Source organism: Acomys minous (genome assembly GCF_964271855.1).
Source record: "Acomys minous genome assembly, chromosome: 5".
Lineage (NCBI taxonomy): Eukaryota > Metazoa > Chordata > Mammalia > Rodentia > Muridae > Acomys > Acomys minous.
In genome coordinates this window covers 34,579,428-34,599,226 of record NC_140494.1, presented here as the reverse complement: position 1 = coordinate 34,599,226, position 19,799 = coordinate 34,579,428, and positions in this window count along the sequence as shown.

Genomic DNA, 19,799 nt, shown 5'->3' with positions numbered 1-19,799 from the left:
CAGCATGAGTGCCTTCTTCATGAACAACTGACTGAGCTCTGGTGCAGTGTGGCATCCATAAACAGAGCTGGATGTGGCAAACACAGGACCCTTGCCATGGAGGACAGCTTCACCTTTGACCTATTGGTGAAAGCAACAAGATAACAGCCTTTGGGTACCCATGAGTAGCCATAAAAAAAGTAAATAGAAGTTATTATATACCATGCGTGTCTTTCTGGGTCTGGGTTACCTCACTCACAGTGATCATTTCTAGTTCTATTCATTTGCCTGCAAAGTTCAATATTTCCTTGTTTTTAATAGCTGAGTATTTTCCATTGTGTAGATGCATCAGAGTTTCTTCATTCTTTGGTTGAGGGACATCTAGGTTGTTTCCAGATTCTGTCTGTCTATTATGAAAAAAGCTGTTGTGAACATAGTTGAGCATGTGTCTTTGTTGTATGGTGGAGCATCTTTCAAGTATATGCCCAGGAGTTACCAGTATAGCTGAGTCTTTAAGTAGAGCTATTCCTAATTTTCTGAGAAAGTGCCAGATCAACTTCCAAAGTGGTTGTTCAAGTTTGCACTCCTATCAGCAATGGAAAAGTGTTCCCTTTTCTCCACATCCTCATCAGCATGTGTTGCCACTTAAATTTTTGATCTTAGCCATTTTGAGAGGTGTAAGATGGAATCTCAGAGTCGTTTTGATTTGCATTTCCCTGATGACTAAGAACATTGTACATCTTTAAGCTCTCCACAGCCATTTGTGATTCCCCTGTTGAGAATTCTGTTTAGCTCTGAATCCCGTTTTTAATTGGATTGTTTGTTTTGCTGGTGTTTAGTTACTTGAGTTCTTTATATATTTTTGTATACTAATGCTCTGATGGATGTAGGCTTGGTAAACATCTTTTTCCAGTCTGTAGGCTCTCATTTTATTCTGTTGACTGTGTCCTTTGCTTTACAGAAGCTTTTCAGTTTCAAGAGGTCACGTTTATTAATTGTTCATCTTAGAGTCTGAGCTGTTGGTGTTCTGTTCAGGAAGTTGCCTCCTGTGCCAATGAGTTCAAGGCTCTTCTCCACTTTTTCTTCTAACAAAGTTAGTATGCTCATTTTATGTTGAGGTGTTTAGTCCATTTGGACTTGAGTTTTGTAGATAGTGATAGATATGAATCTATTTACATTTTTCTACATGAAGACATCCAGTTATGCAGCACCATTTGTTGAAGATGCTTTCATTTTTTCCATTGTATGGTTTTGGCTTCTTTGTCAAAAATCAAGTGTCCATAGGTGTGTGGGCTTATATCTGGGTCTTTGATTAGATCCCATTGGTCAACCAGCCTATTTCTGTGTGCATGTCATGCCATTTTCATTACTGTAGCTCTATAGTACAGCTTGAGATCAGGGATGGAGATCTTCCAGAAGATCTTTTATTGTACAGGATTGTTTTAGCTATTCTGGGTTTTTCTGTGTGTTTCTCCATATGAAGTTGAGAATTGTTCTTTCAAGGTCTGTAAAGAATTGTATTGGTATATTGGTGGTAATAGCATTGAATCTGTTGATGGCTTTTGGCAAGATGGCCATTTTTACTATGTTGATTTTCCTGATCCACAAGTATGGGAGATCTTTCCATTTTCTGATATCTTCTTCAATTTCTTTCTTCAGAGACATGAAGCTTTTTTCATACAATTCTTTCACTTACTTGGTTAGAATTACACTAAGATACTTTATAATATTTGTGGCTATTGTGAAGGGTGAGGTTTCCCTAATTTCTTTCTCAGCCCATTTGTCATTTGTATACAGGAAGGCTACTGATTTTTTTTTAAATCAGTCTTGTATCCAGCCTCTTTGTTGAAAATGTTTATCAGCTGTAGGAGTGAATTGGAGGAATTTTTGGGGTCATTTATGTATATTATCAAATCATCTGCAAATAGCGATACTTTGACTTCTTTCTTTCTGATGTGGATCCCCTTTATTTCTCTTTGTTGTCTTATTGCTCTAGCTAGGACTTCAAGTACTATTATATATATATTATATATATATATATATATATATATATATATATATATATATATATATATCACATACATACTATATAATATACATAGCCTATATAATATACATAGCCTATAATATATGTGTATATATATATATATAATATGCAGCCTTATCTGGACCCAGAAGGACACGCATGGCATATACTCACTTATAAGTTTATATTAGCCCAACATAAATGTCCTCTGAGACAGTCCAGCCAGTGGGGGATTGGGATAGAGCTGAGGCTCCCTGCTGGACTCTGGGTGGCTTTCTGAGAGTCATATGGAAGAGTGGGGGAATGGAAGGACCCCGAGAGGTCAGGAACTGCACAAGGAGACCATCAAGGCCAGAGAATCTGGACACAGGAAGGCCTGCACAAACTGATGTACCAACCAAGAACAACGCATTCAGAGAACCTAAACTCCATCTTTTGATGCAGCCAGTGGATGCTCATTCTCCATATGGAGGGCAGGGGTAGAAGCAGGGACTGCCTCTGTCATGAACTCTGGTGTTTGATCACTTCCTTGCCTGGGCAGCCTTGGGGGAGGGGGGTGGAATGCAGGCTGTCTTGACTAGACCTGATAGGATGCTGTCAGATGGTGGGGGAGGAGCCCATCCCCCCTCCACAGTCAAAGGACTAGAGGAAGGGATTAAGGCAGGAAAAGGAGGGAGGGAGGGTAGGGATGAGACAATACTAGCAAGTGAGGGGATAACAATTGGGATGTAATGTGAATAAATTATAAAATAATTTTAAAAGAAGCTTAGGCATTTGTAAATGTGTTGTACTGTTTACTCTGTTTCCAAACAGCAATGTTTTTACAAGTGCGCTAATTCTGATACGTTGAGTGATGTATGAAGACACATTAAGCAAAAGTTTCTAATGTGCAAGGAAAAAAAGTAATAGAATAAAAACAAAAGGTAGTTAAAAGTACCAGAGTGGATTTTAATCGAATCAGAAAGTGGTTTCCTCCTATATAATGTTTGTACCCCCATTGTATTAGTAGGCATATCTTGACAGGCCAAATAAAGAATAAAGTAAAAACAAATCGCTATACATTTTTAATTGCCTGAAAGGATAGTAACATGCCAAATTTGGAAAATGTTCCATACAGCACAGATAAAAGGCCTTGGAGACAGAAACTCTTTTTCACTAGAGTGGGAAGTGATGGATGGATGTAAGAAAGACAGGAAAGGTAGGAGCAGAGTTTCGAATAGGGTGGTCATGGGTCATTGTGTCAAGAAAAGTTCTATGTTTCCCATGGTGAAGCCCTGTAGTCTACTGTGTTTTAATCACAGGCAGGAACTCAAAGGGAGACCAGGAAAACCAAAAAAAAAAGTGCTCTACTGCTCCTCCCTCCCCACACACTATAGGATACCTCTCTTGGCCACATCTGAGGACACCTCTTATGCTATAACTGGGAGAGCCGCTCATGCCACACCTGGGGATGTTAATTCCCTCACTGGCCTTGTGATTAACAGGTGAGTAAGCAGGAGGATGATCGGCTTGCTAAAGAGCATCTTTCAGAAAGCAGCCAAGATTAGTGCGTCCAGTAAACTAGCTGCTACCATGGTTACTCCAAAACCAAGGCTTTGAAAACGTGCAAGTGAACAACAGGCCTCAGGCTCAGAGTTGAGGTTTCATGAATGAAAGCTAAAGATAGACAGTGTAAACGGGAGGAGTCCCAAATGTAAACATCATGGAGAGGCCATGGGTGAGAAAAGGCAAGTGAAGCTGCCCCGCACAGCCGGCCGTGGTGTTGGACGTGAGCCCCTGCATGTGGGCTGCATTCTTCAGAGTCAGCAGGAGCTCACATCAAGGCTTAACCTTTCAACAAAAGTGTGTTTCTAATATGATTGTGAACTTCCCGTCTTGACGGACTTATGGTTTACTAATAACTACAGATTCATGAATCTGAAATGAGATCAAAATGGGACCAAATGGTCCATCATCCGTGAAGGTGTGTTCCTTCCCACATTTCTTCTTATTATTATTAATTTTACCAAGCTGATTGCCCAGAATAATTATTTCTGAGCTAAAATTGTTTTCTGTAATTCATCCGTCTCACAATTGTGTGTAATAACCAGGTCTATTTATTTCTTTCTTAAGTAATCATGGTATTTTCATCAAAATTCATTAGAACCTGCTCCTAGGTGGACATGCTTTTAAAATATTCAAATTTATAGTTAATGTTTTATTAACCATATTTAACCTATAATTATTTTTCTAATGAAAATTATTCTGACTGCGCCATCTGATGTTATGAGGCTAGTAGTTCAAACAGAATCCAGAGAAACATTTATGCACAAAGGAGTAGGCATTAGTCATTCAGAAGGAAGGGTTTGTGCTCCATATAATTAATTGTTGCCTGAGTTTGACAGTCCATATTTTACTGCAATGCATTATTTACCCTGGAATAGGCATAGTGGTTTACCCTCTCAAAGGTTAGGAAAATATAAATATCAATATACACATTGTCTGAAAATAGGTAGCTATAGAGCAGTAAATAGTGGTGGGTGTGTAGTTTGTATGAAATATACATATATATGCACATATATTTGCACATCTATAATCTTTTGAGTAAGTTTATAAACTCAACATACTATAGATAGAAGTGCATGTGTGCATGTAGTTTGTATGTAGAATACAAACATATCTGTGTATATATCTATAATATTATATAATATGGGATATATGGTATATGTTAAAGAGTATAATTTATGAATGAGTACGTTTGCATGCATATGGCTTACTTATAGAGCATAGCAAATTCTACATATGCTGGAGCACTACAGTGGGCAGCAGTACATGACTAGGGCTTGTGGTGCCCACACGTGTGTGTGTGTGTGTGTGTGTGTGTGTGTGTGTGTGTGTGTACAGACATTTATATGCCCAGGTACTACTGTTCAGGTGCTCTTCAACTGGCTAATGACTGAAAGGTCAGCAAAACGAAGAGGCTTGTAGTATACTGGGGCATTGCCTGTTGGTATGACATTGTGGCCACTGGATTCTGGCATCTGTGATGGCCATGAGGGAAATGTCCTGATCAGGACTAAGGCTGCCATCGTGGGGCCTGTGGATTTGGCTGAGTGAAGACACAACCACAACACAGCAGTGGTGGTTCTGGCTGTGTTTTCTCTCCTTTCTTTCTTTCTTTCATGGAACTTCTGAGATTGGTCTAGAAAGCTCCTGTAGGGGTTACAGGGGGAAGTTACCCGCTTCTCAGGTGAAAATGAACAGTCAGATGGACAAGCAGACAGACATGCAGGTGAAAGTCCTCTTCTGATAACAGCATGTGGCTAGTCGTCGCTCTTCAGTATGTGTGTTATACTCTTGGCCATCTGATGGATGACAATTTCATAGATATTTCATAGCGTGGCCAGAGAGGAATAAGTGCATGGCTTACACTGTCACATCAGTCCTTCAGCGTGGGCCAATGGAATATCTGACCTGTGCCTGTCTGTGTAGAGGACCAACCAGGTCCCAGTCTCAACACATGACAGCTGTGAGATGCTCAGGCTCTATTTGGGCAACTCCCTTGTAAGCTCCATGCAGCAAATAAGCAGAACTTCATAAACAGTGACATTTCAACACACTCATCCGACAATAATAGAGAAAAAGCCTAGGACACAGCTACCACAAGAGGACCTTCAGTTAAATAGCCCAAACACGATGGTGAGAGAGGGGTGATATGACTTGCTTTCCACATAGAAGTCAGCTCCTGTATCCCATGCCAGGTTCTCCTGGACTCAAGCATTGTCTAATCAAAATGATCCCCAAAATCTAGAAGACACTCAGTCACATAAGTGTGTGAAATGTATTTTTTACTTGTATTTTCAGCTTACAGTAATATAACTCCATCAAGTGTCAAGGTCCATCCATAGCAAACATATGCCAAGTTCGGTTTATACAAAATGCTTAAGTGCTGAGGTCACTGTGGAATGTAAAACCTACAGCAATAAATATATCATTGTATGGTTAAAAGATAGGCTTTCTCCAAGCATGGTGGTGCACGTCTTTAATGCCAGCACTTGGGAGGCAGAGGCAGGCAGATAGACGTGAGTTCAAGGCCAGCCTGGTCTACAAAGTGACTCCAGCACAGGCAAGGATACATGGAGAATCCCTGTCTTGGGGAGAAAAAAAAAGAGATAGGCTTTCTCCTAAATATTCTATACACACCCACACCCACACACCACACACCACACATTCACACATGCACCTGCACACACACCACACACATACCACAAACATACATACAAATAGAGACACTCACACTCACATGTGTGCACACACACAAGCACACTCATACATACACACAAGCATGCACACATATGAATAAAAGGTACCAGCAGTGTTCTGAAGGTGATGGAATATTTTCACCTCTTGTGATAATATCATGGGTTTTTTTGTACCTCTCTATATTTGTCAGGTTGTACCTTCACAATCGTGTAATTAGACACAAAGTGTAACACAGGTATTGTAAGAAAAACATTGTATCCTAATTTTTAGGTCTTCAATAAAAGTTTTTTTTTTCCTAAAAGCAAAGAGCAAACTAAACAAACATGTCCAAAGACCAAAACTTTCCTTCTTAAGGTAATCCCTGGGACTAAAGACAGGAGAGAAGATGGAAAGCCCTGTGGACTGTTCTCAAAAGCGATGTGCAAGCACTTGGTGGCACTTACTGTCATTCCTGGAGCATAGTGTGGTTGCTAGACTTGAGGCTGATGATGACAGGATGTCCTAGGCAGTAACATGTGCAGAGGCCCTTTGGTCCCTGGGAATCATCCACTCAAGTATAGTTTTCAGCCACCTCAACCCCAAGTCCACCACATTATAACAGGGAACCTCTGCCCAGTGCACAAGAATGCGTGTGTGTCTGTCTGTTAAGTTTTGTTGGCCAACTTCATGCAATGCTCTAAAGCACAACATTTAACCTCCGGTTCCTCCCATTTAATACAGCCTTGCTGTCTGCTTTCCCAAGGAGATGTGGCTCCTGACAGTAGCAGTCAGCAAATACTTTCAATCATGTGATGAAACCTGCTCTTCTGTGCATTGCCTGACTTGACACTAGAGATGTAAAGTTCCTGAACGGAGTCCTGGGAAATGTTCTGCTCCTAGGCAAGGAAGCCAAGCAGCCTACCAGACTAGTGCTCCCGAGCCCTTGCGGGAAAACCTGTGTGATAGACCACGCTGGACTTCAGGGCCGGAAGGTTTGATTGAGAAGCCAGCAGAGGTCTTAAGTGGGAAGCCACACACACTAATGAAGAGATGTGGGAATATTCCAAGGCTGACCCCCAGCCTCCCTGAGAAACTTCTAAGGGGCAGGTGGGAACAGCAGGCATGACCCTGTTTGATCTTTTCTGACCTCCTGGCCCCACCAACCACACAACTGGCCCAGAAGTCCAAAAGTGGCCTGGACTATGATTCATCAAAGAAAATGTTATTTTTTTTCCCAAATTACTTCAAAAGTAAAAAAGAGTTCAAATTTCTTTCAAAGCAGCTATGTCTATCTTGGGGACTCTCTCTCTCTCTCTCTCTCTCTCTCTCTCTCTCTCTCTCTCTCTCTCTCTCCCTCTCTCTCTCTCCTCTTATTTTCTTAAATAAGATTCATTATTAAAAATGAAAATGAAAAGAATATCATACATCAAAATTAAACCAGACCCAAAGTCTATACAACTCAGTGAACTTTCTATACTGTAGAACAGGAATTGAAAATGGATGCTGTGGAGCATCATATAAAATCTTACACTTTCAGTATTGAACATGCTTTATGCAGTTATCCATGAAACACACACACACACACACACACACACACACACACACACACACACACACATCCATGATACAAAAAGAACTAGGAAAACAATGTTTCATATTGTCATTAATAGCCCATGACCATCATGTTCACTTAGTTGTTCCTCATCCCCTAATATTTACCACATCTTATTTTCTGTTCTGCTGTTATACTGTTATACTGTACCACATGTGAATTTTTTACATCAATATATTTATTATTGGCATGACATTTTCTTAATTAAGATTGTGATGTCTTGCTCAATATTAATATTCTAAGAACATCCCATTCATTTTCCTGAAAGATTTTTAACTTTATTCTTTAGAGGTGAATAATATAAATTTGTATACACACACAGACAGACAGACAGACAGACACACACACACACACACACACACACACACACACACACACACACAATTATCTACTTATGTTGGCTCCAGTTCTTTACTATGGTGAATAAAACAACAGTAAACATGGGTTCACATGTCTCTATGGTAGAGCATGGAATTCTCTGAATATTTGCATGAGTGACCTAGCTGAATCATATGGTAGGGGTTTTTTTTTTATAATTTTTTGAGAAATAGCCAAACTGCTTTTCACAATGGTTGTTTTAATTTGCACCCATGTGAACAACGGCTAAGAGTTCTTTCATCCCCACATCCTCCCCAAAACTTATTGTCCGATTCCTTGACAGCTCTTCTGATTGGGGTGAGGCAGTAAGTATATCAGAATAGTTTTAAATTGCATTTCCTGATGATTAGGGATATTGGACACTTTTAAGAATAGTTATTAGCCATTTTTCTTGTATCTTTTTTTTAAGATTTATTTATATTATGTATACAGTGTTCTGCCTGCATGTACATCTGCAGGCCAGAAGAGGGCATCAGATCACATTATGGATGGTTGTGAGCCACCATGTGGTTGCTGGGAATTGAACTCAGGACCTCTGGAAGAGCAGTCAGTGCTCTTAACCTCTGAGCCATCTCTCCAGCCCCCTTCATCTATCTTTAAAAAAAAAAAATCTCTCTACTCAGTTCTTTCCCCCCATTTGTTGATTGGCAATTTCACTTGTTTAGTATTTTATATCTGTAATTCTTTGTCAGTTCTGGATATTCACCCCTTTCCTGAAGCGTGGCTGGTGAATATGTCCCCCTTTCCCTGGGATGCTTCCTCTTCTGCTTGTTTCCTTTGCTGTACAGACATTTGTCTTCATGCCATCTCATCTGTTGACACTCAGGCTTAGCTCCTGTATTATTGGCGTTCTACTTAAAATTGTCTTTTCTGCCCCAATATCCTTGTTTTTCCTTCTAAAACTTCACATTTGAACTTAAAAATTAAAATCATTGACCCATTTTGAACTGATTTTCATACAAGGTGAAGACAAGAATCAAATTTCATTCTTCTGTAGGGGAAATCTAGTTTTTCCCAGCACCATATGTCAAGTAGGCTGTCTTTTCTTCCAAGCTGTTTTTGTCTCCTTTGTCAAAAATTAGGTGAGTACAGCTTTCTTGTTTTATTATGGCTATTTGACTCTATCCCATAGGTCTACCATCTATTCCATTTTCAGTCCAGCAGCAGGCTGTCTTTATCACTAGTATACTTAAATGGCCAGGCAGTTGCTACACCTCCAACACTGCTCTTACCTCTGAGGATTACTTTGGCATTTCATAGTCATTTATGGTTTGATATGAATTCTCATATTGTTTTTCTGAACTTGCAAAATATATTTTGATAGGTGTTACATTAACTCTGTACACTAAATGCAATAGTAGAGATATTTTCACAATTAATTCTGCATACCTGGGAACGTGGAAGAGTTTTCCATCATCTAATATCGCTTATCATTTCCTTTTTCAATATCTTAAAATGTTCACTGTAGAAATGTTCACACCTTTGAGTAGTCTTCCTAAGTACTTAATTTTGGGAGACTTATTCTGAACAGAATATAATTTTCCTAATTTTTTTCTCAGGGAAAAAATTTCTCAGTTGTTATTCTAAATGAAGGCTATTTCTTGAAATCCTGATCTTATACTGTACAACTGCACTGTGCTTGTTAACCTTAAGAGTTTTATAGTGACTATATAGTAGGGAGGATGTCCCCACCACACAGTCATAGACCTAGGGGAGGGGAATAGGGTGAAAGTGGGAGGGAGGGAGGAACCGGAGGATACAAGTGATGGGATAACAATTGAGTTGTAATCTGAATAAATTAATTAAATAAAAAATAAAGAAGAGTTTTATAGTGGGCTTTGTAGGATCTTTTAGGTAATGAATTGTGCTATCTGTGAATAAAGATATTTTGATTTCTTTCCTCCCTGTCTTTATTCCTTGTATGTCTTTCTCTTCACAATTTCTGTACCTAACACTTTGGGCATTATACCAAATAAAAGGAGGCAGTGAGCACTTTTGTCTCAGTCCTGATTTTAGAGGAAATGCTCTCAGTTTATGTCCATCTCATATGAAGTCACCTATAGATTTGTTGAATATAGCCTTTATTATCTTGAAGAAAGTTCTATGTATTCCTAAAGCCTTCATAACTTTTAACACGAAGTCATGGTAAACTTTATTAAAGGCCTTTTCATTATTGATTCAAGTAATTCTGTGATTTCTGCCCTTGAGTTTATTTATATGGGATATCGCATTTATTGATTTGTGTACATTGAACCAACATTACTTTTGACACAAACTAGTCCTGCCTACAAGAAGTATAAGGATAAATATGGAGCAGACATTGAGGGAGTGGCCAACAATGACTGGCCCAACTTGAAATCCATCCCACAGGAGTGACCCAACCCCTGACACTATTAATGACACTCTGGTATACTTGTAGACAGGAGCCTAACATAACTATCTTTGATAGGCTTCATTCATGCATCTTAATTATATGTGTGTGTGTTTGTGTGTGTTTGTGTATGTGTGTGTGTGTATATGTGTGTGTATTACTGTAGGAGCCTTTTCCTTCATCCTAAAATTCCTTCAGCATAATTTTGTCTTCTAGCAAAAATGTGACTTTTAGTTGATTTACTATCTTTTTCGCTTAAAGTTATTTTTATAAAATTGTGTTTGTTTCTCCATTTCTCTCTTACCCCAGATAGCATTAAAATAATTGAGACACTAATATATTTTTTGTTTATAAGCTTTACAGCATAATGACAACTCTATTCTTAACTCTCTAAGCTAATCTAGCTTCCTCTTTGCCAAAATCCCTGAGATACTTGCATTTTGTGTCTTTCCCTGCTCTGGCTCCTTTCCTCTCCTGTGACTGAATATCCTGCTTCCTTTTCTAACTCCTTCTCCCTTGGCTGGGAGGAAGTCCAGCCCTATTCTCTCCCCTGTTCAGTGATTGATTGTAAACTGCTTTATTGGCAAATCAGGGGACTACTGGGGAGCAGTATTTACACAACATTGAGACAGAAGATTCTCACAACAAGGATTGCAAACAAATATGCAGGGGGATGGGCAGGTACAGAAATCAGCATTTGAATTATACAATAACCTTAAGCCTACATCTTTTTTTCCTTTTTTAAAAGATTTACTTCTGTCTGAATTCATGCCTGCAGGCCAGAAGAGGGCACCAGATCTCATTATAGATGATTATAAGCCGCCATGTGGTTGCTGGGAATTGAACTCAGGACCTTTGGAAAAAACAGCCAGTTCTCTTAACCTCTGAGGCATCTCTCCAGCCCCTTTTTTTTCCTTCGAAGATTTATTTACTTATTTATTATGTATACAGTGTTCTGCCTGCATGTACACCTGTGATAATCATATCATATTATAGATGGTGTGAGGCAACATGTGGTTGCTGGGAATTGAACTCAGCACCTCTGGTAGAGCAGTCAGTGCTCTTAACCTCTGAGCCACCTCACCAGACCCAAACCTACATCTTTCATCCAAAGTATTTCTATTTGATTGATTTTCAATGTTTCAATCTCCTTGCTAAATTTTTCTTCATACTTAGACCTTTGCCTTCAATTTTACATTAATGTTGGCAACTGTCTTGTCAAGGTCTTGATTAGATTTTTTAAATTCATGCATGTCTTTGTTTGACTCTCCTAAATAATCATTAATTCTTTGAACAGTGAATTTGTAAATTCTTCTGCAAGTATTTTGGCTTTTTTGTAATTTTTGGTTTCTTATAAAGAAGTTGACCCACTGGTCTCAGGTCATGAGTGATAGTCATGTTGTATTTCCTATATTGCTTTGTCCTGTTTTAGAAATCTGTTGAAATGGGTTTGTTTTGACTTCCTATTCTTCAGAGTATATTGGGATATTCTGGCTTCTGTGATTCTGTAAAGGTCAGCTAGAGGACCCCTGAATCTTGATATTGACTGTGGGGTGAATGTTGAAGTGATTCTGTCTTGGCAATGTGTCAACAGGACAAAGGTGGGGCTGTATATTGAACACCAAGATGATCAGATTCTTCTATGAACTTGTTAGAGGTGGGATATCAAATTTCAGACCCAGTGAAGTCTGTCTACTCTTTGTGGTGCTGCTGTTGTTAAAGCCAAAGGCTCAAAATAACCTCTGGGACCACAGAAGCATAGGGACATACTCCTGTTTTTACAGTAACTAATTCTGAGAATGATGTGACCCAATGCCCGCTAGAGACTCTAGTGATGTGACAATCTTCTGAAGAGATTGAGGATGAGCCAGGGCAGCAGTAAGAGTCTTCACATGAGGTAGAGAGACAAACTCTTTCTGTCACATGTGCTGCTAAATCCTTTACATGTCTAGTCTTCCCTAAATTCAATGGCTGTCATTTGTTTCTCCCTGCTGAGTGTTTGTATGTCATTCCAGCATTTTTTAAAAAGTAGAATAAAAATGCACAAAGGTAGCAGTTCCAGGGTAACATACTAAAGTACCTGGGAATTGGCAGCTGTAGGTTCATGGTTCTTGGGAAACACAGCAAGCAGCCATATGGCTGAGGACTCAGATGTAGGCTGTATTCCTTCCTTCCTAGGTGCCATTTTAACTTTGCTCCTCAGTGATAAGGGGATATGCAGGTGCATGATCAACTGAGCAGGTGGGTGACCAGATGAACAGGTGGGTAATCAGATGAGCAGATGATTGGATGTGTGGGTGGGTGGCCAGATGAGCAGATGAGCAGATAAGTGGGTGGGTGATCAGATGAGCAGGTGTTCAGATGAGCAGGTGTTCAGATGAGCAGGTGGGTAGCCAGATGAGCAGGTGATTGCATGAGTAGGTGGGTGGTCAAATGAGAATTGTCTGAATGTTGAAAGATGGAAAACAAGGAACATGATTTCATGTCCACAGTATTTTTATTAAGAAAAGGCCATGTTTTCTATAGATGTACGCTTTTACGGGTGTTAAAGAGTCACCAGGTGACTGATATGAGAGCCGTATAACACAGGCCCAGGACTCTTCTTCTTTCTGTAAATGGGAGTCAGGTCTTTCTGAGGTGAAGCCTGTTGTATTGGACATGAAAGTGCTCTCTAAAAAGAGCAGTTGAGTATCCAGGGGCTGGTCCTCATTGGCATCTTCTCTTTGTAATCCAGAAAAAGTAAAGTGAGGGCCTTGAAACTGCACCTGAGACTGGTACACTGCCCAGGAGCATGAGAGCAGGGTATCCTCTGATGAAGAGTGTTAGACAGATGGCCTGCAGACTAGAAGAGTGATCAGTAGCCTGAGCAGAGGCCACTGTTTGATACAAGCCGTGTGGGAAGGTTCCCCTCACATCTCAGGAGGGCAAGCTGAAAGTCACCCACTCTGAGTTCACAGAGATGTCTCCAACCCCCATACTTCATGTGGAAGGTAACAGTGCCCACAAGGAGGGTATTAGGAGGAGCCTTGACACCAGGGCTTAACTTATCTGATGAAGAACCATCTTGGTATACAGTAGTCTAGATTATTCATCCTGACGATCAGAACATCTGACCCACAGAAAGGAACTTCTCCAAAACTAGAGACCAGATGCTTCTAATGAAATTCAAGAGTGATTTTGGTTCAACAGTCAGAGTTCTCTAAGAACTCTGTGGATTTAATCGATCTTGCTGTTAGTGAAAATAGGATCCCACCAAACCAGAACACACATTGCTGTCAGAGGATGAAGCCAACTGGCTTCAGAGCCTCTCAGACTTCCTTGCTTCCACCCCATCTCTCAACTGCCTGGTTGCAGAGGACTTCCTCTATTTTATGTCCTGGAAGTCAATTTAACTTAATAAGTTGCCACTGATTGCACATCTGGTAGGTGAAGGCAGGGCCTAGGCTATCAGTGATTCACCTAGGACACTACATGGGGCCACTGCCAGTGACTAAGTCAGGCTCCTGTCCCTTGTGTCTTTTGGGCTTCATGTATATTTGAGAGAATTATGGGACTCTCTCTGCTTCTCCACAACGTTGCTAGTGTTAGCAATGCTGAGTTTGGCAGCTCGTGATCGCCCAGCAAAAATTCCTTTTGCCGGAAATGTGGTCAGCAGATTATCCTCATGGTCTGGAACTTGGATACTCAAAGCTCGTGATCAAAAGCTGGTGTATCTGGTACCTAGAAGGTCCTGTCTCTATGTCAGTCTGTCTGCTGCCTTCTCTTTGTGTCCTTGTATGCCCACGAGACGGACAAAATTCTAGCCTCTTCTCTCATATGTACACTAATTTATCATGAGCTCCTCAGCCCCACACTTCATCACTTCAGAGGCCACTTGCATCACTTCCTAGGGATGACTCCAACACAGCCACCGTGTGAAGGCACAATCCTTGGGATCCTAATGGTGAGTCACAGTAAAAAAAAAAAAAAATGGCAGTTGCAGTGGCTTGTAACTCCACTGTTTTTGTTGTCGTTGGAGTTTTAAAGTCATAAAGAGCATCTCCTTTTATTTTCACTGTAATCTGATAGTCTCTATTTTATTTTATTTTTTGAGACACGGTTTTGCTATGTTGCTCAGACTGTCCTTAAGCTCCAGGGCTCAAAATGATGCTTCTGCCTCAGCCTCCTGAGAAACAATGTTCATGATAATCTTCAAAAGATGTCAGTTGGTGTCTTTCAAGGAGTCACCTGGGATGCAGAGATAAGGTGTATGAAGATGTCAGACATGCATGCTGTTTTCAGTACCAGACGCCTTGCAGATGTCGGCAGTGATTCCACATCGTCCTCAAGGTGAGTCTTAACAAGGTCTGCAGGGACGGGCAAAGCCAATATCGTGGTGCACCATTTGGCATTTTGGCCTCAACTTGCATACTGAGCAAAATGCTTAGTGGAACTGATAAATGGTTTCGCATTGCATATTCCAGAGACCCAGGGAAAGACCTGTGGGCTTTAACTGTAGCCAAGACCTGGCTCATCTGCATGCTCTGAGAGGAAGGAAGGACCCAAGCTCATGAGGCAGCCATATAGTTGTGATGGGCACATATCAGTATCTCTCAACTATTCATCAGTGCAAACCCCTACTTCATCCACCTGCTCCGACAACAACTAGGGATGTTAAGGTGTGGCCATCACTTGTAGCGCATGATCCAAGTCACAAAAACCTCACAGCACAGATCATTCTTCAAAACAAGTAGGTCTTGTGACTAGGACCATGCAATGGGTATGGGACAATTTGGGGGAGTGCGGCTGAGCAGAGTATATAGCAATGGGTATCGGTTTATTCACACATCCTGCTATAAAACACTGCAATAATTGCAAGTGGCCCCAAAGCTCATTTAGAATGAATTCCCCATGATGAGAAAACGGCCAATGGTTTTTGTGTGAGTGTGTGTGTGTGTGTGTGTGTGTGTGTGTGTGTGTGTGTGTGTGTAAGGGGGGGTGTCTGCTAGTGTGTATGTGTGTATATGACCTGTGTCTTTATCAAACAGTACTTGGAAAAGCAGACTCTAAGCATAAGGCTCCTGAGGAAAAAAAAAATCACCTTTAGTTTACAGAGGAGAATCTCTAGGTCTCAGACAGGGAGAAGCATCCCGACAGCCATGGGTGACTGTCCCTGGACTGTGGATGAGTCGGAGCTGCCTGCACAACCATGAGGAATCCATTAAGAGACCAATGCGCAACTGCTTTTGTTAGTGTTGCCTCCTTAGGCAAAGGTACAAAATAGTGGCACAATTCTGTTTTACCTTCCAAAGTTGCTGGAAGCTTGTTCTGTCCCCCCAAAATGGGGACAGGCCTGAAAAGGGAGGCAGCTTCCAGCTTGACACAAGGACCACTAGGGGTCAAGGGCACATTCCTGCACTTCTAGGGAGGTAGCAGTGTGTGGGGCACTCGTGCATTATTGTAGTCTAACATACTTGTTAGCCATTTTCCCTTCCTGGATTAAAAAATTGAATTATACACTCTGCCTAGTTACTGGGCCTGTGAAGTTTATTAAAGTTTATCGACCATGTGTGGACACTTCAGGATCCCACTTCAATCGAGGCTACCAAGATGGAACATTGAATTAAGAGGCAGTGCTCGCCTCGGCGCGGGTGGACTCCAGCAGAGCTACAGGTAGCTCAAGTCTCCTTCAATTAGACCTAATCATCACTCACAGTCAATAATTGTGCTAAGGGCTGCCTTCAAATCTGTGCGGGATTCGCATTTAATGTACTGATTCAGCTTGTCTGAGCCAAATTCACTGTGTACTGAAACCAAAGCAATTTAGTTCTTGCCTACGGCCTTTTTGGCAGTTCATCTAGAGCTGAGCACTGTGAGGACGCTGCGATACAATTTAATCTGAGACATCTGTGCGCAGACAGGACCTTTTCCTTAACGGAGAGAGACGGAGCAGCAGCTAAGCTCTGGTGTTCTGTGAAGAACCAAGCCTTATCTAGCCCAGGAAAAAAATAAAGCATTTAAGATAGAGTAAAAAGCCAAAGCAAAGACATTTTTTTCCTGTGGGTTTATGAAATGCACACGGCAGCTCCAACAGCCTCCTGCCTCAACCCGCAGAAAACACTTGAGCCCTGAGCCCTGGATTAACCATTTAAGGATATTACACTTATCTCAGACTGCAGCTGACGGCAGAAGTCTTTATTAAATATGAAGGCGAGTGTCTAGTCCTTTGTGCATTCACAGAAATATGGAAATTCCTTCACGTACATTGCTGGCTCTGTGTGGGGGAGGGGGTCTGGAAAGGGACAGCAGCCTTTGTCACCCAACCCACACCCTCCTGATAGGGAGGGCTGGCCTCCATGTGTTATGTAACTCTGTCTAAAGCCTTTCTAGGAGATTGGGGAAGATGTGATTCTGTGTTGTTGCTGACTCATGGCCCTTGTCACCACCCGAAGGTCTTCTGGCTTTGTTTTTTCAAGAGTTATAGCATCACAGAAATCCAAAAGAATCCCACAGACACGTGTGATTGAATAGCCTTGTCACTCCATGAAAGGACGTTTGGGTAGATGCAGAAAGTGCACTTGGTACGTGTAGACTAAGGGGAGTCTTGGGTGACATCCATGGTCCACAGCCGGTTCAGATAAGGGTCCCTGATCCAGAAGAGTGCTGGGCTAAGGTAAAGCACTTGTTAGTAGCAAGCAGCAGCGGAGTTGAGAGGATGGGGCCAAAGGGGATGTCGGTCCTTGGCTTCTAGCCAACTCTATAATCAAAGGTGACAGGCTAGTGTTAGCTCAGCTCTGGAAGTCTCCTTCTTCAACTCTCAGATTTGCTTCCTGAGGCATCAGGATGAAGCACACTGGGGCCTGTAGAAAGGTCCCTGGAGATGCGCCACCTGGGATGTAGTGGCTAGAGAGTGTGTCCATCTCTTTGGGAAGAGCTGACAAGTATACCAGCTGTCGTGTTCCCAGGTGAAGCTGCCTCAGCTGTCCCAGGACACTGGTCAGCAAGAGGATGCTACAAAGAACCTGAGCTGCCCTTGCCACCCCTCAAGCTCCTTCCTCCCCCAATTCTCTGAGGCTTTATAGAGACTCTAAAAGAAATATAAGCCCCTTTTCTGATAAGCCAACTCTGAGGCAGGTCAGGGGAGATCCTCCTATTAGTAGTGGGTACAGGTGTGGGGGATTAAAGGTGTTGGGAGGTACAGGTTTGGAGAGTTGCAGGTGTAGGGCACACAGGTGTGGGGGATAACAGGTATGGAGGATACAGGTGTGGGGAGTACAGACTGGAGTGTTGCAGGTGTGTGGGGGGTACAGGTGTGGGTGACACAGGTGTGAGGGGTACAGGTGTGGATGATACCTGTGTGGGGTTCAAGTTTGAACAGAACAAGTATGAGAGTATATTTGTAGGGGGTTAAAGGTATGGAGGATTAGAGGTGTGGGGGGTACAGTGGTGCAAGGGTACAGGGGTGGGGTTAAAGGTGTAGGGGATACAGGGATGGAGGGATCAGGAGTGGGGATACAGTGGCGGATTACAGGGGTAGGGACTACAGTGTACACTTGAACGCAGGACTGCAACCCACTCAAGGCTATGGGTGGGAAATACTGAAATGGATGCTCTGTCAGTAAAGCATCATGGCAGAAAAATTGTTGCCCAGAGGAAGACAAAGCCTTGCTTTATGTCTATATCCCAAATATGGAGACACAGGATCTGAGCACATGCTCCTGAGACTCTACCCAAAATGTGACCACACACTGCTCAGACCCGGTGACCTTACAGACCATGTAAATAGCACACACACAATACACTTGTCAGACCACAGAAGACACACATACACACACACCACACACACACACACACACATACACAGTATAGACAGCACACCCATGTAACACATACAAACCACATATGCACCACACATATTGCATATATGCATACACAGAATGTACCACAAATATTCACCATACGCCAACTTTACAACACACAGCACGTACCACAAGTGCTATGCAGCATATATGGCCTGTACATATCAGATGTTGCAGCTTCTACCTGTATTCACTTCCATACATCATGCATCATATCCATGCCACATACATTTGTGCATACCATGTGTAACACTCAGTGGATTGGCTTCTGATAAAGTGTTGATTCATGTGCTAACAATATAACCAAAGCCGCTACTAGCTGTCATCTAGCCCCCAGAGAGAGGCATGCCATGTGCTACCCTATTGCTCAAGAGCCATGGGCCAGTCTGCAAAGCTCACTTGTGTGCTTGGGAAGGCTCACTGGCCCCAGTATCTGAACACAATGCCACCCACATATACATATCACATGTAAACAGCTATATTGCATACCTCAGATTATGTTCACACACCATTCACACCACACACAGAAAGCACATAAGCACCACTATAAGGTATAAATCCTGGTGCCTCTTGTACTGGTGCCCTTCCAGCTGTCCCTGGGAGCCAGTCCCACTCTAAAGAAACAACCTTGCTCTCTTGCTCTCTGCAGGTTTTCTGTCCTCCCACCCCCACTCTCCAGGTCTGATAATGACCCTCATTTTCCTCTCTGTGCTCTTTCTAAAGGTTCCCTCTCTTTAACCACTTCTACTGTCTATTTCTACTTCTGAGTAAGATTTAAGCATCCTGCCTTGGGTCCTCATAGTTTCTTATCTTCTCTGGGTCTGTGAATTATACTATGGTCATCCTGTACTATATGACTAAAATCTTCTCTGTGACAAGCCGGAGACCTGTGGCAGGGAAGGTCTCAGGGAGGATATGAGGGTGACTCCAGCTGAGACTCTTAGTAGCAGAGGTCTTGAAGACTGAAGAGGCCACCTTCTCTCTAACTAGACACAACTCCTAGTGGAAAGAGGAGAACACCAGTGCACCCACAAAACCTTCGACCCAAAACTTACCCTGCCTACAAGATGTACAGGGACAAAAATAAATCAGAGATTGAGGAAACGTCCAACCAATGCCTGGCCCAACATGAGACCTACCCCATGGGTGACAGCCAACCCCTGACACTATTAATAATACTCTGTTCTGCTTATATACAAGAGCACAGAGCACAGGGAGTCTTGTGTAAGAGTGGGGGAGGAGGGATAGAAAGACTCAGAGGGGATAGGCACCCCAGAAGAAGACCAACAGAGCCAACTAACTAGGGTCCAGAGGGGCTTGTGGAGACTGAAGCTTCAACTAGAGACCATGCACAGATTGGACCTATGCCCTCTA